This window comes from Struthio camelus, chromosome 17 (assembly GCF_040807025.1).
Source record: "Struthio camelus isolate bStrCam1 chromosome 17, bStrCam1.hap1, whole genome shotgun sequence".
Taxonomy (NCBI): Eukaryota; Metazoa; Chordata; class Aves; order Struthioniformes; family Struthionidae; genus Struthio; species Struthio camelus.
Window position 1 is genome coordinate 3,791,916 of NC_090958.1, and position 15,033 is coordinate 3,806,948.

A 15,033-nucleotide genomic window follows, 5' to 3' on the forward strand; every position below is an offset into this window, starting at 1 on the left:
GCAGAGGCCTGGGCTTGCAAGAGGCTGACCTCCCTCTGCTTTCCTGAGAGCGCAAACGCTGCCATTGCTGTCACGTGCTATTGCTGTCTGTGTGTTTGGAGGAGGGCCAGGCGGAAGAGGAACAGGATCCGCGGTCTTTCTGAGGCTCGGGCAAGCCGGAGGCCCAATGTTAGAGCAGGTGCTGGGCACTGCAGCAGGACTGTCTCCCTCCAAGTACGTGGTACCCACCAAAAGCCCTTCCTGGCACAGGCCCTTGTCTCATCAGGCTGGAAACTCCGCAGGGAACCTCTTCTGTGCCCATGCTGCTGCAACCTTGCACCCATACAGCCTGGCCTGAGGCGTCCAGCACAGGCGAGCAGAACTGGCAGCCCTGAGAGTCCCTTGTGCTCAGGGGGGACGTTTGTGACGTGATGGGGAAGGTCCGCCAGCTTCCCAGCTACAGCAGCTCTGTGAAGCTTTGCCAGGGAGCTCTGACCTCCGATCTCCATCAGCCCCTCTGCAGCCCTCCTCCGAGGGAGGCAAGGACAATACCCTCACCACGCTGATCAACAGCCATTTCCTGAGGCTCTTTCAAAGACCCATCTCCGCTGCCAGAGGTCAAACTCTGCCAGAGGGCCACTTGGCTCAGCATGCCGGGGAACGTGCTGCGCGTGGGGCAGTGGCCGCAGGCCGGGTCGTGCCGCCACGCCTCGAGCATCACGAGCCGCTCTTGCTAGTTTTACTCAAAGCAAAGAGCACTGCCTCACAACACGCAGCATGGCCCCCATTGCTGACTCCTGCCACCAGATGTAGTCCTGCGAGGAGAGAGCAGGTTCCTGTGCACTGGCATCTGCGTTCCCGGGATGGCAACACTGGCCAGGAAACGGCCATTCAGAAATGGTGAGACGGCGGCTCTCTTGTGGGAGCCTGTGGAAGGGCTGCGGTTCCCTCTCCACGAGAGCAGTGCAGTGGAGCTTTCCCTGGGGAGCTGGAAGCACAGGCTCCCCCTGCGTGACACTCAGCAGGCAAGCACTCTGGAAGGACACCATTTGGAGAGGCCCGCGGGCACAGCAAACGCCTTCCAAAGAGGCCCGAGGAAGACCTTCAAGACGGGAGCGCAAGGCCCTCCAGAACACGGCTTTGCAAAGCCGCTCTTCAGGGGAAGCGGCTTGTGTTTCGGCCACATGCAAACAAAGAGGGCTACAGCTGCACCAAGTGGTGCGCCCAAATTCGAGAGCCACACAGCTTGTCAGGGGCTCAGCGTTTTGCTGCCGCTGAATTACAAACAGCTCCACTGGACACGCCCAACGGAGCAAAGTCCTCGCTCGCTGAGGTGCCGCGGCCAGGGTGGCACATGAGCCCGGCAGGCTGCTTCAGGTTGCCCAAGTCTTGGCAAGCGTTTCTGCCTTTCTTAAGACAGGCGGTCTGATTTCCTGGCTGCTCTCCCTCCTGTTACCTGGAGCAAGGGAGTGCTCCACAGTAACATCCCGCACAGCTCCTCCACAGAGCCAACCGGTCATACGAGAGCCCTGAACAGTGCACTGCCTCCAAGCTCTGCGCGAGCGCCAGAACACGGCACCATGCACCTCAACACCAGCATGTGCCCACTGACCTCGCCTGCACATTCCACTGCCACAGCTCCCAAGATGGAGCAGCCCCAAGGCAATTTCTGCCATGCCCGCTTGAGCGCCTGACAGCCACCAGATGCCTGAGGTCGCGGAAAGCTTTTAGAGGGCGGCGGCAAACACCTAGCAGCACACCCTGAGCCAGCGCAAACAAGGCAGAACACAGCCAGCCTGTGAGCTGCAGAAAGGCAGCAGGGTTTTCTGCACCCCAAAAGCACACAACAGCTTTGGCTTTGGCTCAGCGCTGCTGAAGCTCACGCAGCCTCCTCTGAAAGCTGCTGACGCAACACCGATGGCCAACCCAAAGGGAGAAGCAAGAAGGGCAGGAAGGGCAGAGCAAGGGGCAGGCCGAGGTTGGCTCCACTGCACGGGAAAGTGGGAGGGCCACCACCAGGGAAGCCAGTTCCCGGCAGTGTGCTCCCAATGGGGAGCGCAGGCCAGTGTGGCCAGATGACAGACAAGCGCTTTGGGGCTGTCATGTCTCCCTCGTGGCGTGAGGAGGTGGCAGAGCGGTGCACCTCTCTTGGCTAGGCCCTTTGTCTTGGTGTCCTTGGCAAAGAGGCATCCGAGGGGACGTCCCACCATGCCTGTCTTCTCCATCGTGGTTTCCTTCAGGCCTCCAGGCTAAGAGGTTCTTCCTGCACTGTGGCAAAGCTGTCTTCCCGCTCCGGAGGAAAGCTTCCAGGCTTCCCTCAAAGGGGTTTCATTCTGACCCCGCCCACCGAGTCCTGCTGCATGTGCCAGAGGAGATTTCTCTTGGCCTTGCTCATTGCACCTTCGCCTTCCATGACACACACACAGCCCTCCTCCCGGCTGGTGGAGCAGCTCCCACATACGCCACTCAGCTCTCTCAAATTCCCCTGGCTCCTCAAAGACTTCCTCTAAGATCGCCAAGGGATCTTCCTCCAGAGTCTCCTGCAGAGCACCACAAAGAGAGAGTTCAGCTGTCCTGCGGGGACAGCTGAAGAGCCCGAGAGCTGCGCCCCAAAGCTCCTCGAGGCTCCGCGCTTTGAAGAGCCCGAGGTCGAGATGCTTCTTTACCTGGCGGCCCCCATCAGCCTGCTCAGGACCAAGCAGCTGCTCCAGCATCGTGGGCTCCTCCACCCCCAGGGCACCGATGGGCCCATGCTCTAGCCCCCGCCGGGGCTGCCTCCGCCAAGAGCAAGTGGCAGGTCAGCACCGCAGCCCCTCGCCTGCTCGGGCCGCGCACCCACAAGCGAGCTCCTCGCTCAAGCAGATGCGATCAAGCGCCTGACTGCTGCCATTAAGAGGCCCCTCGGCCCAGAGGAGGTGGGAGGCGCAAAGGCGGGAGGTGGCACTTGTGCTGAGAGGAGGGGTTCCTGGCGTGGGTGCGGGGTGGGAGGGAAGCTGCCGTTGGAAGTGGCAGGAGCTCTAGAGGGGGGCCGGAGGTGGTCAGGGGTGACGGGAGGAGTGGGCTGGACGTGGGGATTTGTGCTGGGGAAGCGGGAGTGGGGATGCGAGGCAGCGTTAGGCAGCGTTAGAGAGCGAGTGGCAGGTGCAGGCACTTGGCGAGGGCGCGAGGCCGGGCGGTAAGTGGTCTGCGCAGCAAAGTAGGGCAGGTAAGGTGCAAAGCAAGGCCAGGAAGTAAGGTCAGAGGGAGGCCCGGAAGAGGTCTGCGTACCAAAGGGAGGTGCAGCTGCTGAGCGCTTCCATCATTGGGAGTGCTGAGGTGCAGGCACTGGTGCCCGCGGGTGTCCTGCGATACCCCGCTCGGTACGGGTCGATGCCCCTGCTGCCCTCGCGGGGGTGTGTTTGTGCCCAAGGAGGGCCTGCAGAGAGCCTCAGGCCTTGGCTGCAGCCAGCTCTGGGCCAGCTGCAAAGCTTGGCAGGCGGCCCGGGAGGGTCCGCCTCTTCTCCTGGCCCGGGGCATTGTGACTGCGTTGCCGGGGGATGACAGCACTATGACATCGGGGCCCCGGGGCCACGCCGCAGCCTCCCCTGCCAGCTGCCTGCTGGCCCAGCGTCGGCGCGCGGCAGAAGGCCCCTGGGGTGCCAGCCCTCCTGCCGGCCCTAGCCGGACTTTTGCAGGCACAGCACAGCAGCAGGTCCAGGAAAGAAGGCCTGTCTCCTCTAAGCACTATCCTCTTCACGAGAAGCACCACCTCTTGAAGGTTACACAGCGGCTACTGTGCCTGTCAACACTAATCCCAGGGCCTGAGATGGCTGCCGCCAGGCCTTCCAGCCGTTGGCGTATGCAGTTTGCATCGCAGGTGCCGAGGAGTTCCCAAAAGGTCGGGATCTAAACCCCATCTCTTTAATCGGCTCGTGAAGCAAGCCGTTTCCGACTGACCCCCCTGGGTTCAAGTTTGTTGAAGACAGTCCACTCCTGTAGCTAGGGGACAGCCAGATGTGTGTGTGCGCTTAGCTGCCTGTGGGGGGGTAGAACTCAAAGTCAGCCCTCACATTAAACTCTTAGGTGTCAATGCAGGCGACCAGATTTTGAGAAGCTGTTGTCCCAACCAACCTGGCGAACCACAGGTGAGGAGGAGCTTCCCCTGGCTCATCGATAAAGCCTTTGTGAACAACGTTCTGGTGGCTTTTTTCCCCCCCTCCTTGACAGCGTTGCGCAAAGGAAATGGCAGTGAGCAAGGCTCTGGAAGTGCAAAAGCCTGCGCGCTCTCTGGACTTGGACTGCGCAGGAAAGTTCCGATTTCCCAAGCGTCTTGAGCAGTGCTGGCAATTGTTGGTGTAGGCTCAGTTTACTGCCGTCAGCCTCTCCACTAGACCGAGCTCTCAGCCCCCTCTCAGCTCTGCAGGAGCTTTCTGAGGCCTCGCACATTCACCACTGTCTTCTTGTGGGCATGCCACCTTGTTCAGCAGCTAGCTGAGCTGCGCAACTCTCCAGGAGTTGGAGCAGACATCTTGTTGGGCATGACTGGTCTCTTTTCAGGAGACTGCACTTGACCCGTGCAGGCCCATTTTCTCGTTGTAGCTTTGACATTGTCAGGGCGCAGCAAGGGCCAGCTGCTCCCTCAGAGGCTGGGAGCTGGCAGCCAAACGCCAGCTGGCAAGGCAGGGACATCGCCAGCCAGGGCCCCATCCCCCAGTAGCCACACAAGGTGAGCGAGGCACGCCCACGGATGGTAGGCGGGCTCAAGCAAGAGTCCAGACGGTCAGGCGCCTTCGTGGTGATGAGACAGCTCCGAGGTCAAGCCGGGAAACCAATGCACGGGCCAAGGTCAGGCTGAGGTCTGATGAGGGTCACTAGGGTGAGAGAGAGCCCGGTGAGGCACATGCCGCCTGTGGATGATGCCCGAGGGCAGCTGAGGAGGTTACCTAAGAAGCCTGGGAGATGTGGAGAGCAGAGGAGGATGCAGACAAGGAGCGGAAGCGGTGTTTGGGGCAGGCTGAGGAGACAGGTGCAGGCATTAGGAGTGGGAAAGAAGAGGAGGTGGGAGGAGAGGCCTAAAGTGGACGGGCAGGAGAGGGCAAGGAGGCAGTGGCTGTGGTGAAGCTTCAGGGTGGTGGCAACTTGGAGAGAAGGGAGAAAAGGAAAGGAAGGTGATGACAGTACCTTTTTAGGGCCACATCTAGCACCATGTGTTTGAGGAGGTGAGGGCCTCTTCTCCCGCCACGGCTGAGCCCTGCCGTAGGAGAGCAGCTCCAGCCACCCTCACGGCTGGCGCAGCGCCACCCTCGGCCAGGAGACAGTGCTGCCTGAACGTGCCTTGGACACAGGCTGCTGAGACACAGCCGGCCGAGGTAGGGTTGCGGAAAAGGCCAAGCCTCCGAGCTGGCCAAGGAGCAGGACAAGCCCCGGGGGCAGGAGGGTGCAGGCAGCTCCTGACAGCGCAGCTGCAGGAGCAAGCTCTCAGGCCCCAGCCAGGACACGCATGACACAAACAGCACACCTAGGAGAGGATCACAGCACTTCACTTTTATTGCGTGCAGGCAGGCACAGCTGACAAGTGGCAGCTCCTCATGGCTCCTCCAGCCTGGAGCCTTTCCAAACACACGGTGTTTGTTTGGCACAAGCCCCAACACCCCGACGATATGGCAGGAACGGAAGTCCCTGAGCTCCTGCTACCCACTTGCCCCAGGGCAGAGAGCCAGAGAGCTGCAGGGCACAGCTGGTGTCCTGGTCCTGCAAGAGCAGGCGGTCACTGACCTACGGACCTGAAAGGGCCCAGGGGAGCCTTGGCAACGGGCCGAGCTCAGTGCTGCAGAGGAAGGCGAAAAACCCCCAGGGACTGCTGCCAATCTGTCCTGGGGGAAAATTCCTTCCTGACCCCAAACCTGGCGATCGGCTGTTCCCTGCGCGTGTGAGCAAGGCCTGCCACCTGGCCAGCCCTGGGAGGGTTCTCACGCCCACCAGGGGACACCAGCGCTGCCCGACCCCTTTGCTCTCTCCACCTGCAGCCAGCCACCTTTGGGGCTTCAGCCAATGGCAAAAAAAATCCCACAGCCCCGATCGAGCTGCGGGGCAGGGGCGGGGGAAAATCTTTCCTGGGCCCTGCAGGAGGCCACCGGCTGCTCCAAAGCGTTACTTGAGAGGTACGGCACTGATGATGACCACCTGCAACATCTTCACATCCCATCTCCTGCCTTTCCCGGGTGCTGCATCGGGCGCTGAAGGAGATATGCACGGGGAGCTGTGGAACGGTCTCCAGCTGCCGAGAATGGAGGTCCGTCCTCTTTGCAGGCCATCCAGTTAACTTTTTCCACCGATCTCCAGCTGAAAAGGCCTGGTGCCCTGGGGGAACCTCGAGGTGTGTGGGGGGGTGTGTGTGGACGGGGTGCCTTCTCACCCTGCCAAGGGCGTTGGGGCAGTCTCTGAAGGACCACAGTTACTTCCAGCTTTGAATCGGAGCCTGCTTGGGGCAGGAATTGGATCAGATGCCCTCCAGAGAACTCTTGCAACATAAATTCTTCCACCGCCTGATGGCTGCCCAGTGGCTGAATCAGTTGTGAGATGTGGCCCTCCGCCTTCGCCTCAGGAAATGCCTGGGCACAGTCTCCGCTCGCAGAGGAATGGCTGCGGAGAGTGGCGGGCGGGCGGGCGGGCGGGCGGCGGGGGTGATGTCACTTTCATTTCCCCCAGTAGGCATGCCCAGGCCAGCGGGGCCCAGCAGCACAGCACGAGTGCAGGAACACACCCTTCAAGCCTGCTTGCCTTGGCCTCTTTGGGTCAGCTCAGCTGACGGGGCTTAGCAGAGGCCTGGGCTTGCAAGAGGCTGACCTCCCTCTGCTTTCCTGAGAGCGCAAACGCTGCCATTGCTGTCACATGCTATTGCTGTCTGTGTGTTTGGAGGAGGGCCAGGCGGAAGAGGAACAGGATCCGCGGTCTTTCTGAGGCTCGGGCAAGCCGGAGGCCCAATGTTAGAGCAGGTGCTGGGCACTGCAGCAGGACTGTCTCCCTCCAAGTACGTGGTACCCACCAAAAGCCCTTCCTGGCACAGGCCCTTGTCTCATCAGGCTGGAAACTCCGCAGGGAACCTCTTCTGTGCCCATGCTGCTGCAACCTTGCACCCATACAGCCTGGCCTGAGGCGTCCAGCACAGGCGAGCAGAACTGGCAGCCCTGAGAGTCCCTTGTGCTCAGGGGGGACGTTTGTGACGTGATGGGGAAGGTCCGCCAGCTTCCCAGCTACAGCAGCTCTGTGAAGCTTTGCCAGGGAGCTCTGACCTCCGATCTCCATCAGCCCCTCTGCAGCCCTCCTCCGAGGGAGGCAAGGACAATACCCTCACCACGCTGATCAACAGCCATTTCCTGAGGCTCTTTCAAAGACCCATCTCCGCTGCCAGAGGTCAAACTCTGCCAGAGGGCCACTTGGCTCAGCATGCCGGGGAACGTGCTGCGCGTGGGGCAGTGGCCGCAGGCCGGGTCGTGCCGCCACGCCTCGAGCATCACGAGCCGCTCTTGCTAGTTTTACTCAAAGCAAAGAGCACTGCCTCACAACACGCAGCATGGCCCCCATTGCTGACTCCTGCCACCAGATGTAGTCCTGCGAGGAGAGAGCAGGTTCCTGTGCACTGGCATCTGCGTTCCCGGGATGGCAACACTGGCCAGGAAACGGCCATTCAGAAATGGTGAGACGGCGGCTCTCTTGTGGGAGCCTGTGGAAGGGCTGCGGTTCCCTCTCCACGAGAGCAGTGCAGTGGAGCTTTCCCTGGGGAGCTGGAAGCACAGGCTCCCCCTGCGTGACACTCAGCAGGCAAGCACTCTGGAAGGACACCATTTGGAGAGGCCCGCGGGCACAGCAAACGCCTTCCAAAGAGGCCCGAGGAAGACCTTCAAGACGGGAGCGCAAGGCCCTCCGGAACACGGCTTTGCAAAGCCGCTCTTCAGGGGAAGCGGCTTGTGTTTCGGCCACATGCAAACAAAGAGGGCTACAGCTGCACCAAGTGGTGCGCCCAAATTCGAGAGCCACACAGCTTGTCAGGGGCTCAGCGTTTTGCTGCCGCTGAATTACAAACAGCTCCACTGGACACGCCCAACGGAGCAAAGTCCTCGCTCGCTGAGGTGCCGCGGCCAGGGTGGCACATGAGCCCGGCAGGCTGCTTCAGGTTGCCCAAGTCTTGGCAAGCGTTTCTGCCTTTCTTAAGACAGGCGGTCTGATTTCCTGGCTGCTCTCCCTCCTGTTACCTGGAGCAAGGGAGTGCTCCACAGTAACATCCCGCACAGCTCCTCCACAGAGCCAACCGGTCATACGAGAGCCCTGAACAGTGCACTGCCTCCAAGCTCTGCGCGAGCGCCAGAACACGGCACCATGCACCTCAACACCAGCATGTGCCCACTGACCTCGCCTGCACATTCCACTGCCACAGCTCCCAAGATGGAGCAGCCCCAAGGCAATTTCTGCCATGCCCGCTTGAGCGCCTGACAGCCACCAGATGCCTGAGGTCGCGGAAAGCTTTTAGAGGGCGGCGGCAAACACCTAGCAGCACACCCTGAGCCAGCGCAAACAAGGCAGAACACAGCCAGCCTGTGAGCTGCAGAAAGGCAGCAGGGTTTTCTGCACCCCAAAAGCACACAACAGCTTTGGCTTTGGCTCAGCGCTGCTGAAGCTCACGCAGCCTCCTCTGAAAGCTGCTGACGCAACACCGATGGCCAACCCAAAGGGAGAAGCAAGAAGGGCAGGAAGGGCAGAGCAAGGGGCAGGCCGAGGTTGGCTCCACTGCACAGGAAAGTGGGAGGGCCACCACCAGGGAAGCCAGTTCCCGGCAGTGTGCTCCCAATGGGGAGCGCAGGCCAGTGTGGCCAGATGACAGACAAGCGCTTTGGGGCTGTCATGTCTCCCTCGTGGCGTGAGGAGGTGGCAGAGCGGTGCACCTCTCTTGGCTAGGCCCTTTGTCTTGGTGTCCTTGGCAAAGAGGCATCCGAGGGGACGTCCCACCATGCCTGTCTTCTCCATCGTGGTTTCCTTCAGGCCTCCAGGCTAAGAGGTTCTTCCTGCACTGTGGCAAAGCTGTCTTCCCGCTCCGGAGGAAAGCTTCCAGGCTTCCCTCAAAGGGGTTTCATTCTGACCCCGCCCACCGAGTCCTGCTGCATGTGCCAGAGGAGATTTCTCTTGGCCTTGCTCATTGCACCTTCGCCTTCCATGACACACACACAGCCCTCCTCCCGGCTGGTGGAGCAGCTCCCACATACGCCACTCAGCTCTCTCAAATTCCCCTGGCTCCTCAAAGACTTCCTCTAAGATCGCCAAGGGATCTTCCTCCAGAGTCTCCTGCAGAGCACCACAAAGAGAGAGTTCAGCTGTCCTGCGGGGACAGCTGAAGAGCCCGAGAGCTGCGCCCCAAAGCTCCTCGAGGCTCCGCGCTTTGAAGAGCCCGAGGTCGAGATGCTTCTTTACCTGGCGGCCCCCATCAGCCTGCTCAGGACCAAGCAGCTGCTCCAGCATCGTGGGCTCCTCCACCCCCAGGGCACCGATGGGCCCATGCTCTAGCCCCCGCCGGGGCTGCCTCCGCCAAGAGCAAGTGGCAGGTCAGCACCGCAGCCCCTCGCCTGCTCGGGCCGCGCACCCACAAGCGAGCTCCTCGCTCAAGCAGATGCGATCAAGCGCCTGACTGCTGCCATTAAGAGGCCCCTCAGCCCAGAGGAGGTGGGAGGCGCAAAGGCGGGAGGTGGCACTTGTGCTGAGAGGAGGGGTTCCTGGCGCGGGTGCGGGGTGGGAGGGAAGCTGCCGTTGGAAGTGGCAGGAGCTCTAGAGGGGGGCCGGAGGTGGTCAGGGGTGGCGGGAGGAGTGGTCTGGACGTGGGGATTTGTGCTGGGGAAGCGGGAGTGGGGATGCGAGGCAGCGTTAGGCAGCGTTAGAGAGCGAGTGGCAGGTGCAGGCACTTGGTGAGGGCGCGAGGCCGGGCGGTAAGTGGTCTGCGCAGCAAAGTAGGGCAGGTAAGGTGCAAAGCAAGGCCAGGAAGTAAGGTCGGAGGGAGGCCTGGAAGAGGTCTGCGTACCAAAGGGAGGTGCAGCTGCTGAGCGCTTCCATCATTGGGAGTGCTGAGGTGCAGGCACTGGTGCCCGCGGGTGTCCTGCGATACCCCGCTCGGTACGGGTCGATGCCCCTGCTGCCCTCGCGGGGGTGTGTGCCCAAGGAGGGCCTGCAGAGAGCCTCAGGCCTTGGCTGCAGCCAGCTCTGGGCCAGCTGCGAAGCCTGGCAGGCGGCCCGGGAGGGACCGCCTCTTTTCCTGGCCCGGGGCATTGTGACTGCGTTGCCGGGGGATGACAGCACTATGACATCGGGGCCCCGGGGCCACGCCACAGCCTCCCCTGCCAGCTGCCTGCTGGCCCAGCGTCGGCGCGCGGCAGAAGGCCCCTGGGGTGCCAGCCCTCCTGCCGGCCCTAGCCGGACTTTTGCAGGCACAGCACAGCAGCAGGTCCAGGAAAGAAGGCCTGTCTCCTCTAAGCACTATCCTCTTCACGAGAAGCACCACCTCTTGAAGGTTACACAGCGGCTACTGTGCCTGTCAACACTAATCCCAGGGCCTGAGATGGCTGCCGCCAGGCCTTCCAGCCGTTGGCGTATGCAGTTTGCATCGCAGGTGCTGAGGAGTTCCCAAAAGGTCGGGATCTAAACCCCATCTCTTTAATCGGCTCGTGAAGCAAGCCGTTTCCGACTGACCCCCCTGGGTTCAAGTTTGTTGAAGACAGTCCACTCCTGTAGCTAGGGGACAGCCAGATGTGTGTGTGCGCTTAGCTGCCTGTGGGGGGGTAGAACTCAAAGTCAGCCCTCACATTAAACTCTTAGGCGTCAATGCAGGCGACCAGAGATTGAGAAGCTGTTGTCCCAACCAACCTGGCGAACCACAGGTGAGGAGGAGCTTCCCCTGGCTCATCGATAAAGCCTTTGTGAACAACGTTCTGGTGGCTTTTTCCCCCCCCTCCTTGATAGCGTTGCGCAAAGGAAATGGCAGTGAGCAAGGCTCTGGAAGTGCAAAAGCCTGCGCGCTCTCTGGACTTGGACTGCGCAGGAAAGTTCCGATTTCCCAAGCGTCTTGAGCAGTGCTGGCAATTGTTGGTGTAGGCTCAGTTTACTGCCGTCAGCCTCTCCACTAGACCGAGCTCTCAGCCCCCTCTCAGCTCTGCAGGAGCTTTCTGAGGCCTCACACATTCACCACTGTCTTCTTGTGGGCATGCCACCTTGTTCAGCAGCTAGTTGAGCTGCGCAACTCTCCAGGAGTTGGAGCAGACATCTTGTTGGGCATGACTGGTCTCTTTTCAGGAGACTGCACTTGACCCGTGCAGGCCCATTTTCTCGTTGTAGCTTTGACATTGTCAGGGCGCAGCAAGGGCCAGCTGCTCCCTCAGAGGCTGGGAGCTGGCAGCCAAACGCCAGCTGGCAAGGCAGGGACATCGCCAGCCAGGGCCCCATCCCCCAGTAGCCACACAAGGTGAGCGAGGCACGCCCACGGATGGTAGGCGGGCTCAAGCAAGAGTCCAGACGGTCAGGCGCCTTCGTGGTGATGAGACAGCTCCGAGGTCAAGCCGGGAAACCAATGCACGGGCCAAGGTCAGGCTGAGGTCTGATGAGGGTCACTAGGGTGAGAGAGAGCCCGGTGAGGCACATGCAGCCTGTGGATGATGCCCGAGGGCAGCTGAGGAGGTTACCTAAGAAGCCTGGGAGATGTGGAGAGCAGAGGAGGATGCAGACAAGGAGCGGAAGCGGTGTTTGGGGCAGGCTGAGGAGACAGGTGCAGGCATTAGGAGTGGGAAAGAAGAGGAGGTGGGAGGAGAGGCCTAAAGTGGACGGGCAGGAGAGGGCAAGGAGGCAGTGGCCGTGGTGAAGCTTCAGGGTGGTGGCAACTTGGAGAGAAGGGAGAAAAGGAAAGGAAGGTGATGACAGTACCTTTTTAGGGCCACATCTAGCACCATGTGTTTGAGGAGGTGAGGGCCCCTTCTCCCGCCACGGCTGAGCCCTGCCGTAGGAGAGCTCCAGCTCCAGCCACCCTCACGGCTGGCGCAGCGCCACCCTCGGCCAGGAGACAGTGCTGCCTGAACGTGCCTTGGACACAGGCTGCTGAGACACAGCCGGCCGAGGTAGGGTTGCGGAAAAGGCCAAGCCTCCGAGCTGGCCAAGGAGCAGGACAAGCCCCGGGGGCAGGAGGGTGCAGGCAGCTCCTGACAGCGCAGCTGCAGGAGCAAGCTCTCAGGCCCCAGCCAGGACACGCATGACACAAACAGCACACCTAGGAGAGGATCACAGCACTTCACTTTTATTGCGTGCAGGCAGGCACAGCTGACAAGTGGCAGCTCCTCATGGCTCCTCCAGCCTGGAGCCTTTCCAAACACACGGTGTTTGTTTGGCACAAGCCCCAACACCCCGACGATATGGCAGGAACGGAAGTCCCTGAGCTCCTGCTACCCACTTGCCCCAGGGCAGAGAGCCAGAGAGCTGCAGGGCACAGCTGGTGTCCTGGTCCTGCAAGAGCAGGCGGTCACTGACCTACGGACCTGAAAGGGCCCAGGGGAGCCTTGGCAACGGGCCGAGCTCAGTGCTGCAGAGGAAGGCGAAAAACCCCCAGGGACTGCTGCCAATCTGTCCTGGGGGAAAATTCCTTCCTGACCCCAAACCTGGCGATCGGCTGTTCCCTGCGCGTGTGAGCAAGGCCTGCCACCTGGCCAGCCCTGGGAGGGTTCTCACGCCCACCAGGGGACACCAGCGCTGCCCGACCCCTTTGCTCTCTCCACCTGCAGCCAGCCACCTTTGGGGCTTCAGCCAATGGCAAAAAAAATCCCACAGCCCCGATCGAGCTGCGGGGCAGGGGCGGGGGAAAATCTTTCCTGGGCCCTGCAGGAGGCCACTGGCTGCTCCAAAGCGTTACTTGAGAGGTACGGCACTGATGATGACCACCTGCAACATCTTCACATCCCATCTCCTGCCTTTCCCGGGTGCTGCATCGGGCGCTGAAGGAGATATGCACGGGGAGCTGTGGAACGGTCTCCAGCTGCCGAGAATGGATGTCCGTCCTCTTTGCAGGCCATCCAGTTAACTTTTTCCACCGATCTCCAGCTGAAAAGGCCTGGTGCCCTGGGGGAACCTCGAGGTGTGTGGGGGGGTGTGTGTGGACGGGGTGCCTTCTCACCCTGCCAAGGGCGTTGGGGCAGTCTCTGAAGGACCACAGTTACTTCCAGCTTTGAATCGGAGCCTGCTTGGGGCAGGAATTGGATCAGATGCCCTCCAGAGAACTCTTGCAACATAAATTCTTCCACCGCCTGATGGCTGCCCAGTGGCTGAATCAGTTGTGAGATGTGGCCCTCCGCCTTCGCCTCAGGAAATGCCTGGGCACAGTCTCCGCTCGCAGAGGAATGGCTGCGGAGAGTGGCGGGCGGGCGGGCGGGGGTGATGTCACTTTCATTTCCCCCAGTAGGCATGCCCAGGCCAGCGGGGCCCAGCAGCACAGCACGAGTGCAGGAACACACCCTTCAAGCCTGCTTGCCTTGGCCTCTTTGGGTCAGCTCAGCTGACGGGGCTTAGCAGAGGCCTGGGCTTGCAAGAGGCTGACCTCCCTCTGCTTTCCTGAGAGCGCAAACGCTGCCATTGCTGTCACGTGCTATTGCTGTCTGTGTGTTTGGAGGAGGGCCAGGCGGAAGAGGAACAGGATCCGCGGTCTTTCTGAGGCTCGGGCAAGCCGGAGGCCCAATGTTAGAGCAGGTGCTGGGCACTGCAGCAGGACTGTCTCCCTCCAAGTACGTGGTACCCACCAAAAGCCCTTCCTGGCACAGGCCCTTGTCTCATCAGGCTGGAAACTCCGCAGGGAACCTCTTCTGTGCCCATGCTGCTGCAACCTTGCACCCATACAGCCTGGCCTGAGGCGTCCAGCACAGGCGAGCAGAACTGGCAGCCCTGAGAGTCCCTTGTGCTCAGGGGGGACGTTTGTGACGTGATGGGGAAGGTCCGCCAGCTTCCCAGCTACAGCAGCTCTGTGAAGCTTTGCCAGGGAGCTCTGACCTCCGATCTCCATCAGCCCCTCTGCAGCCCTCCTCCGAGGGAGGCAAGGACAATACCCTCACCACGCTGATCAACAGCCATTTCCTGAGGCTCTTTCAAAGACCCATCTCCGCTGCCAGAGGTCAAACTCTGCCAGAGGGCCACTTGGCTCAGCATGCCGGGGAACGTGCTGCGCGTGGGGCAGTGGCCGCAGGCCGGGTCGTGCCGCCACGCCTCGAGCATCACGAGCCGCTCTTGCTAGTTTTACTCAAAGCAAAGAGCACTGCCTCACAACACGCAGCATGGCCCCCATTGCTGACTCCTGCCACCAGATGTAGTCCTGCGAGGAGAGAGCAGGTTCCTGTGCACTGGCATCTGCGTTCCCGGGATGGCAACACTGGCCAGGAAACAGCCATTCAGAAATGGTGAGACGGCGGCTCTCTTGTGGGAGCCTGTGGAAGGGCTGCGGTTCCCTCTCCAGGAGAGCAGTGCAGTGGAGCTTTCCCTGGGGAGCTGGAAGCACAGGCTCCCCCTGCGTGACACTCAGCAGGCAAGCACTCTGGAAGGACACCATTTGGAGAGGCCCGCGGGCACAGCAAACGCCTTCCAAAGAGGCCCGAGGAAGACCTTCAAGACGGGAGCGCAAGGCCCTCCGGAACACGGCTTTGCAAAGCCGCTCTTCAGGGGAAGCGGCTTGTGTTTCGGCCACATGCAAACAAAGAGGGCTACAGCTGCACCAAGTGGTGCGCCCAAATTCGAGAGCCACACAGCTTGTCAGGGGCTCAGCGTTTTGCTGCCGCTGAATTACAAACAGCTCCACTGGACACGCCCAACGGAGCAAAGTCCTCGCTCGCTGAGGTGCCGCGGCCAGGGTGGCACATGAGCCCGGCAGGCTGCTTCAGGTTGCCCAAGTCTTGGCAAGCGTTTCTGCCTTTCTTAAGACAGGCGGTCTGATTTCCTGGCTGCTCTCCCTCCTGTTACCTGGAGCAAGGGAGTGCTCCACAGTAACATCCCGCACAGCTCCTCCACAGAGCCAACCGG